The sequence below is a fragment of the Gavia stellata genome, unplaced genomic scaffold, assembly GCF_030936135.1.
Source record: "Gavia stellata isolate bGavSte3 unplaced genomic scaffold, bGavSte3.hap2 HAP2_SCAFFOLD_42, whole genome shotgun sequence".
Lineage (NCBI taxonomy): Eukaryota > Metazoa > Chordata > Aves > Gaviiformes > Gaviidae > Gavia > Gavia stellata.
The window spans coordinates 967903-977272 of record NW_026776913.1 but is presented as its reverse complement, the minus strand read 5'-3'; the positions used below and the strand labels follow the sequence as shown (position 1 = coordinate 977272).

The window sequence follows — 9370 nt, the reverse complement described above, 5'->3', positions numbered from 1 at the left end:
AAAGCAGACTGAAAGTTTTCTCTTTGTTTTTAAATTCCCCCATCTTGTTTGAGGATGGTTTTGGGATGTCAGAAACCCTCAGTATTTCTGTTGCATGCAGTGAGAACACAGTGAAAGCAAGAGGATTGCCTTTGGGTTAGAGCAGAGTGAGGGGAGCTGGTCTGTCCGTCAGTCTGAGATGCCCTGGGTTTGCGTCTTTCTGAGACTGAGGGCGATCCCACTGCTTTGTTTCTGTGAAAAGCCCCCAGACACTGCTGAGAGCGGAGGGATCCACTGCAGACCATTAAATGTCTCACTCTTTCTCGACGTCTCAGCAACCCATTTCTAGCCAAGGACACACACGGCTTATTTCACCAACCCAACAGCATTTCCTTGGTCATAACATCTCTGTGCTTATCCATGGTGCTTTCAGATAATACAAAGATGCTATGGGACAGATTTGCATCCTGGAGGGCAGCTCACAGCATGAAGGATACCTCAAGGAGATACCTATGTTTTTCATGATGGAGTCTCACTAAGGGAAAACTAGCTCATTCCCCAGCCCCACAGACTGCACTGTCCACAGCCTCACAGGTGTGAGGAAAGCTGGGACCCGTGTTCCCATGGACACACTTGCATGGAAGGACGCACAAGATCAGTGTGTGACTCTGCAGATGAAACTCCCATCCCCAGAGAGCCTGACAGCAAGAACGAAGAATCCGAGTTCACATCCCTGATATCATCCCTGGGAGAAGGCAGTCCTGTCCCTCTGATGGTGCAGCAGGAAATACCTGCTCTGGAGCACATTTTCCTCCTCCAGAGGAAAACCCTCCCAAAAGATCCCATAGTCTGTGGGGTGTAAAAGCTTTTGGAGAGTCATGTAGGAACCGCAAATCCATTCCCCTTCAGCCAGATACTTACCGTGTCAAGGGCTGTGAAAACATCTTTCCAAGTGAGCTCTCAGCATCCTCCCATTCCAGACTGGCTTTAATCTCTCCTTGCCTCGCTTCTCTTCCCCTCGGTGCCTGCAGGCAGTGCCCTCAGCCCTGCTGCGCTCTGCAGAGGAGCTGCTCCTGGGCAGAGCTGTCTCTCGGCAGTGCTGCCCGCTTGCCATGAGCTCCCTCCATCCCAGGAGCCCGGCACAGCTCAGCAGCAGAGGAGCAGCCCAAGGCAGCACTTTCTCTGCCCCTCGGGGCTCCCCCCAGGGGTCCCTGGGGCTCCAGGGGAACCTGCTGTGAAACAGGCTGGAGCAATCACTGAGGTTCCCTCCCGCAGCTGGGGAGAGACACTTCTTTCCACCACTGTCATTTCCCTGCTGAGAGACAGAGTCACGCCTAAATATCACCTTTTCTTGGCCCATCTTTAGACAGGACAGCCAGACAGGGACAGGCAGGGATCTCCTTTACCCCTGCTGAGGGAAGGGATGCAGCTGAGCCCGACAAGGCATCTCATCCTGGGTTTGGAGTGCTGGGGCTGGAGGGCACTCAGCTCCCTCCCATGCACACCACAGACCCACAGCAGGTGGGATTCCTCCTGCCCCCCTTCAGGTGGACACACAATAGGCACCTGCATGTGAGCTCCTGCTCTCAGCTCCCATGGTAATTAATGGAGCTGGAGGCCAGGAGTGAGCTGTTCAGATGCAGTTGTCTGGTGACATCTGAGGTGCCAGAGGTGGTCAAAGATGTGTGCCGCTAATAGAGACAGATTGAAGATACGTGCAGGCTGATGTAGAGACAGGCCAACATCTGGGGCATCTTCTTGGAGGCTCTTGGGAATTTCCTTTGGCCAACTGAAAGGACAGCTGCTGCCCAAATTAAGGGCAACTGAACCTGTCCCTACTCGTTATGTTCAGGTCAGCCTATAGAGATATTCAGATGATGGAATGGAGTCTTATGCCATAGGGAGACGTCAGTCTCTTTCTTCCTCTCCTCCAGGTGTTGGATTCACTAGACCTTCACTGACTGTATTGGCAGCTGTCTCGTGTTCATCCCCAAATTGTGGTACAGAATTCAAGGCAGCTGCTCAATGTAATGTTGAAATCCAGGCCCACAGAGCTACATGAGATGCCAGGGCTGGCAAGAAAATCACAGGACCAACAGGAAAGCAATTCCCATTCAGGGTGGGGGTGTGACAAGACACTGCAGGTGGCATTACAGACAATGCAATTTGGTGGCTGTGTGCCATTGAATGTTGCCATCACTCAGAGGCATCGGTCATCAGATGTCATAAGAGAGGCAACGTCTGCCCCTTCTCTACCCAATAGCTGCAGGCATTGCGTGAACACAAAGCACATCACACAGGGATCTTTATTCACACCCTTGATGATACAGCCCAGGAACAGAACAATCCTTTTCTCACTGTGCTTGCACACATCTTGTCTTCATGGACCGCATTCTCCAACCACAGCAATGGTCCGTACCAAAACTCAATTGAAACCCAAAAAAGAATTCAAGGGCACCTAGATGAGCTGTTGCTAATTCAGGAAGAGTTAAGGAAGAGACAGAGAGACTGTGGAACCACTGCTAAGTTTAATAAGAGTAGATGTAGATAGATCTGAGATGCTCTGTGTCCCCTTTGCCTCAGTTTCCACCAGCAAGGTCTCCCAGGCCTTTGTGCTTTGAGGCAGGGCTCTGGAGGAGAACAACCAGCTGTGAATGGGGATGAAGCCAGGGGTTACCTGAGCAAACTGCACACCTACCAGTCCATTGGACCGTAGGGGCTGCATCCAAGTGTGCTGGGAGAGTTCTTCACCAGTAGATCCTGGTCCATGATGTTCCCAGTAAGGAAGGTACTCACGCTCTGTGAGGTACCATTTAAAAGGCAGTTAGGTCGAGGATTATAAGGAGAGAATCGTATAGGTAATCTTTGATCCACTTAGGTGGTAGGATGCCTAGGTGGTTTATCATCGAATGGGACTCCCAGCCATGCGCAGCATGCCATGCAGAGCCCGTCCAGAGAAAAGAGTCTCCTGTTTTGGTCAATCAAACTCATACTGTACTCCCTTAGGAGGAAATGACTCTATTCCTCTTCTCCACAGTCAGTCAGAAATGATGTTCTCAGGAGACCTTCCTGCTGCATTGTCAGACAGAGACAAGGCCATGCAGGTGCTATGATGGCCGGTACCGAGTGGAGCTGCCCGCAGGCTGCACTGTGACAAGGAGCTGCTGAAGTTTTCCTGTGCCCAAGGGATCTCTGCAGCACAGTACAGGTGTGGAGGCCACGCTGTACACGCAGCACAGCGCAGCAGAGCACTAATTGTTCGATGCACAATGGTCTTCTGGTCAGGATCAGTGATCAGGTTTCCCTGTGAGAAGTCTGCGCTCCACCCCGGTGCCACGGCTGAGGTGCTGCAGCCCAAATGTGCATGGCCAGGAGGAGTTGGAGCACAGGCAGGAGGAGCTGAAGCCCCAGGACTTGTTACTCTACTGTGATGGTTTGGGATTAAATGAGAAGTGGTGGCACAGCTTGCTGAGCTGGGGTGCTGCAATGGAGGGATACAGGCTCTGATGGAGAAGGTGACAGGGAGGACGAGAATCGGGGGGAAGCATGCTGTGTGAAGGAGCAGCTAGGATATATGGAGCTCCTCTATGAGATGGGCCACAGTTTGGGCTACCCCCTGTGAGTGAGGATGAGAAGAGAATTCAATAAGGGTGACATGGTCTTGGCACTCATAACCTACTTTGTCAGGGAGAGGAAATAGTAAAAGTCCTCTCTCAGCAAGCCGAGGAAGTCTCCAGGTTAAGGAGCAGGTTCCTGTGGGGGACTGTAAGTGCCCTGGCATTCCCTGGCCAGGCAAAGTGACAGGATGCCGGCAGCCTGGAGGCTCCTGGGAGAAGTACCTAACAGAACTGCTAGGTGGGCCAACAAGAGAGATGCTCACCTGGAGCCGGTACTGGCAAACAAGGAAATAGTGGGGTCCCAGGTGTCAAAGGAAGGCCAGCAGCAGAGCACAGGCTGGTGGACTCCAGAGGAGAAGCCTTGGACGTATGGGGAGACTGATCCAGGTGGTGCCATGGGAAGCAGCTCTGAAGGGGGAAGGAGCTCAGGAAATGTGATAGGCCTTGCAGGACAGCCTCTCCCGAGCACAAGAAGGATCTCTCTGAATACCTATGGAAAAGAAACATTCATCTGTTGGCCAACATTGCTATGACGGCCAACTGCATCCTGGCTTGTATCAGAAACAGTGTGGCCGGCAGGACTAGGGAAGTGATTGTCCCCCTGTAGAGAGGTGGGTGCTGGTCTCTTCTCCCAGTGACAAGTGATAGAACAAGAGGAATCAGCCACAGGTTGTGCCAGGGGAAGTTTAGACTGCATATTTAGAAAAGTTTCTTCACCGAAAGGGTTGTCAGATACTGGAACAGGCTGCCCAGGGAGGTGGTTGAGTCACCATAGCTGGAGGTTTTTAAAAGACGTGTGGATGAGGAGCTGAGGGACATGGTTTAGTGGTGGACTTAGCAGGGTTAGTTTTACAGTTGGACTTGATGATCTTAAAGGTCTTTTCCAACCTAAACCATTCTATGAATCGATGATTCTATGATGCTTGTACAGAGTCTGTACACGAGTGCCACGCATCGATGCCACCATTACAGAGAAGGAGACAAGGCATTTGACCAGGTCATTGAACCCTGGAATCGGTATGTCATGCCTCCTGAAGGTTCCCGCAAGCACCTAAGCATTTGTCCAGAGGAGTGTGAGTCCTCTTTAGGTGTCCTGCCTGTCTCCCGCCCCATGCTGTGCTTTAGGCTATGAAGAGAATCAAAACCAGCTTTATGACACAGTTAGCTTCATTTTACATGCTGAAATGCAGGGCGGATGAAGGGAGCTCTCAGCTTCCACGGTCTCAGCCACTCAGTTAGGACTTCAGAGAATGGAAATGCAGGTAATCTTCATGTGTCAGTGTATACCACATCAAAATTTTGCCTTCCTTTGTACCTTTTCTGTAACCTGGGGTCCATCCCTAATCCACCTTTGGTTAAAAAAGGAACTATTCTTCTATTCCACCTCCCCCTCCTCAAAAAAGCAGGGATAAAAGATATGGAGCATGGATTACTTAAGGACAGTACTGTAAATTATAAGAGAGAGCAAAGACAGTACAATGAATCCCAAAACATCCTTGAGAGCTTCCTTATTTTCACTTGTCTCCAAGGCTCAGCTTGCTTAGATCTTGGAAGGACTACCTCAAATGCAACCTCAAATGCAATCCAAATCCCTCCAACCTTCTCTTAGCCAAGGTCTTTTAGCCCAGGACACTTCTGCCCGTCACTTCAGAACAGTGTCCAATCTCTCTTTTTCAGCTGGGTGACGTCAAGGTACTCCATTGCAACGCCTTGCCCACAGATGTCTTCTCTCCATGCTGATCCCGCTTGCATCATGCCATGTTATGTACGGCTCCATCCTCCTCTTGCAGAGCTCCATTGGATGGGCAGTTTTCCATTTCTTTCATGCCCATTCACCTGCACAACATTTTCTCTTGCATGCATACCACATATCGTCTGAAGCAACACATTTACCCCCCACAGCTTCACTCCTTTCCCACTGCAGGCTGAGATATTTCTCCTCTCGGCGCAGACATTGTGCAAAAATGCTCCATATATGGAAACCCACTTCAATGCTGCATATTCATTTGGGCTAAAAAAAAAAATAATAAAAATATCCTGAGGTAGTTTCTCAAAGACACATTTTCAAAGTGGCAAAGCAGTTTCAATACGTAAATGCTGAGAGCCAAGTTGCAAAGAGAGATGGAAAAATAGGTGAAGACTCACAAATTTGTCTACACTCACAAATTCTCTCTCAGTAAAGAGCAAGTCCCACAGCCTGGGGGTCATTTTCATGAGTTGACCCTCTGGGAAGTTTTGTTTCTTGGGCCTCTTGGCTCGAGCCTGTGGCATTGACATTTCCAGGAAGAGGAAAAGTTCTGGTTCAGGTGTCAAACTTTTGCCCATCCTGCCTGGAGATCCAGGACAGTTGTGTCACACAACACCCAGTGTCATAGTGAAGACGGAGGCAGTGTGAGTTGTCGTGGTTTGGACTCCAATGGAAACTCAACACCTGAGCTTTGAGGACCACGTTGGCTGCAGTTCGACAGAATTTCCTTGACGCGGCTGTGAGTTCCGACCTAGTTGGCAGAGTTTTTCACAGCCCTCACTGAGAAGGGCAGGGTGTCAAGGAGAGGAGAACTCATTTCCGCTTCCCAAATCCCAGGGCAGTGCCCAAACCATCCTTCCCTTGTCCCCTGGCACCCCATTGCTTGAGATGCTAATCTGCTGGGGCTTCTCTCAGAAAACCTTCAATAGTCCTTCAGGTGCTTGTGTGATTTCCCTAAGAGTATCAGTATCTAAAAAAGAAGAAGAAACAAAACCAAACCAAACCCCCAACATTAATCTGCCTAAATATAAATATCTGCAACACAGTAGTTTGCACCTCTGATGGCCACTCTGGGCAACACCAGTTAGATCAGTATTTGCAGTGTCAGCCATTAGACCTCATCCTCAAGGACAAATCTACAGCATTTCAGAGAAAGGTGCCCTTGAAAAGTCATCTTTTGTGTCCCCCAGGAGGCACGAGCACTGCTGATTCCCCACTCCAGAGTGGGGTAGAGGCTGGATGCCCTTCTCAGGACAGACTCCTTGCCAGGAAGCCACAGGCATGGGGGGAGCTCACCTGGTTCTTACTGGCACTTCACTCGCATCCCTTTTGGTGTATCTCTTCCTTCTCTGTGTCTACTCTTCCCACACACAGGAATGACAGAAAAACAAACGTTTCATAACAACTTGTCATGAAGTCCTTGTTAGAGACAAGAAGTCCCCCCATGAAATCTGGAGGGAGCCCGGAAGATTGCCTTAAGCACCAAGAAGAGCCAAGAAGCTCAAGGCCTCTTCTGAAGTGCAGCAAATTCTTGCAGCCAAGACCTGAGCCTGGAAGTGGGAAGGAATTTCTGTCTGTGGGTGGAGGAGGAACAAGTGTGTTGTGGGAGTATGTCAGGGCTGAAGGCCCTTGCGCAAATCAGAGATGATGGAGACATTCCCACCTTGTGCGCTTGCCTCAGCCTAGGAAATGGGGAGAGCCTGCTGCTGGGGGTGTCTGCGCTCAATCATGCCCCATGAGCTGACCTTGCTCTCTTTTGCAAGAAAGAAGAAAACAGGAGGACTCGGTTTGCAGTATCTAAGTCAGACAGTGGGAAACAAATAAGTAATTACATTGGTGGAGGGGAGTCGGAATAAGAGAAGGAAAGAAGGGGGAAGTAATGATCTCTGTGTTAAAAAATGGGGAAACTGAGACCCAACTTGTGCATCTTTCCTCTGCGCAAGGATCTACTTTATTTTTTTTTCAGAGGGGCTGACCCTATCAGAGTAGCTTTCACAGTTGTCCTCTGCTAGGAAGCCCAGAGAAGAAGAGGGATGGGATTCACCGAGTTGGATTTAGACATGTCCAGTGGAAGGGCTTGAGTCAGCTGCCCACTTCTCCCTGCCAATAGGGAGATGCCGGGAGGAATCCCAGACATGCAGGAATGCCACGCCTCAGCCTGGCTGGGTGACAGAAGAGAAAACAGCATGCTTAGAGTCAGTTTCCTCCCACTCCTGGGCAGGTCCGGCATTTCAACAGCTCCCACTTGCAGGATCACAACTGGCTTTACTTTAAAGAAGGAAGAAAGCCAGGCAAGTTTTTTACACTCTTCAAGACCAGACCTATATTTCTTTAAGACACAAATTCCCTTCTCCTGCTTCTCATTCCACAACCAGTCCCAAGATTCTGCACTTCTAAAGATATACCTGGTACACAAAAGAGGCACTTACGAGTGGTCCCCACTTGATCAGAAGAGATCCACCACCTGTTTATTCCTGGTGGATCACAACTAGTGTGAGCTGTCGAGGTAGGCCACAGTTTTTCTGAGTGCATTTCCAAGAGCCCCCTCGACCTCCCTGTTCCGCAGGCTGCAGAGGAGTGGATTGACCAGGGGCGTGAGGATGGTGTAGAAAAAGGAGAGGACTTTATGGAGCTGCCTCAGGGAGGCTGTCCTGGTGTCATATAGACAAGGACGAGGGTGCCATAGAAAACAGTCACCACGATGAGGTGAGAGGAGCAGGTGGAGAAGGCCTTCTGCCTCCCCATGGTGGTTGGGATCCTCAGGACTGCAACTCTGGTGCAGATGTAGGATACCAGTGTGAGTCCAAATGGGAAGACTACATCCAGAAAGCAGACTCTGAAAGTAACCAGCCTAAGCACCGTGGTGTCACTGCAGGCAAGCTCTAGCAATGGGGCAAAACCACAGAAGAAGTGATCAGTGGCATTGGGAGCACAGAACTGTAACCTGGAAAAGAGCCCGGTGACTATGGTAGACATGAGCAATGCTGCTAGCCAAGACCCAGCCACCAGCTGGAGACAGAGCTTCCAGTTCATGAGGCTTGCCTAGAGCAGGGCTTGACAGATGGCCAAGTAGCGATCCTAGGACATGGTGGCCAGCAGATAGCACTCGGTACCTGCAAAACAGCCAAAGAAAAAGAGCTGTTCCATGCAGCCTTGAGCAGAAATGGTTCTGTCCCTGGCTAGGAAGCTGGCCAGCAGCCTGGGCAGGATAGTGGAGGTGTAGCAGATTTCCACACTGGAGAAATTCCCCAGGAAGACGGACATGGGAGTGTGAAGATGCCCATCTGCCAGCACCAGCACAACAATGAGGATGTTAACAAACACCGTCACGATGTAGATCCCGAGGGAGAGGAGAAAGAGAGGCGCCTGAAGCTTGGGGACATTACTCAGTCCCAGCAGGAGGAGGAACTCCACTGGTCATGTCTGCTTGTCCCATTCTTCTTTCTCTATGAAGTGCTGTAGGACTTTCTTTTCCCCACCTGTCAGGAAGGAAACCTGAGGAAGGGCATGCGCTTCTGTGTTTGTTGGACAAAGGAATCGGGAAGTAGTCACTGCCAGAGACAACACGGCGGTTTTCCCTCCTCTGACTGAATTCACACTTGGCTTAGGGGCTCCATTCCTCGTGAAAGGGCAGGAAGAGGTTCTTTGAGAGGGCCAAACTGCTCTTCTTGGAAGAACCTCCTCTCATTAGAGAGATGAGTTGCCGCATTGAGGTGCCTATTTCTGTGGAATGAAAGAGAATGTTCACTTGCTCACATTAGATTATGACGCATGAAGTTATTCCCCGTAGTACCCAGCATAGGCGTTAGCCAAGTCCCGCTTTCAAGCAACAGAAAGAGGGGCCCGACAGAAAAGCTCCATCATGCAAAAAAGCCTTTAGGGCAATGCATTGTGCCATAGACTGATCTTCACCCTGAGGAAGAACTTTCTCAAAATTTATACCTTTACAGCGAGTTGAAGATGGCCGAGGCAGTCACCTAGACAGCCCAGAGAGCTCCTGGAATGGAGGAGCCCTTTTACCCAGTCA

At 50.2% G+C, this 9370-nt stretch overlaps 1 pseudogene; it reads right to left on the bottom strand.

Moving 5' to 3' along the window:
• Positions 1–7831: 7831 nt before the first annotated feature.
• On the bottom strand, positions 7832–8607 carry LOC132321434 (olfactory receptor 5AP2-like; annotated as a pseudogene).
• Between the last annotated feature and the right edge of the window lie 763 nt (positions 8608–9370).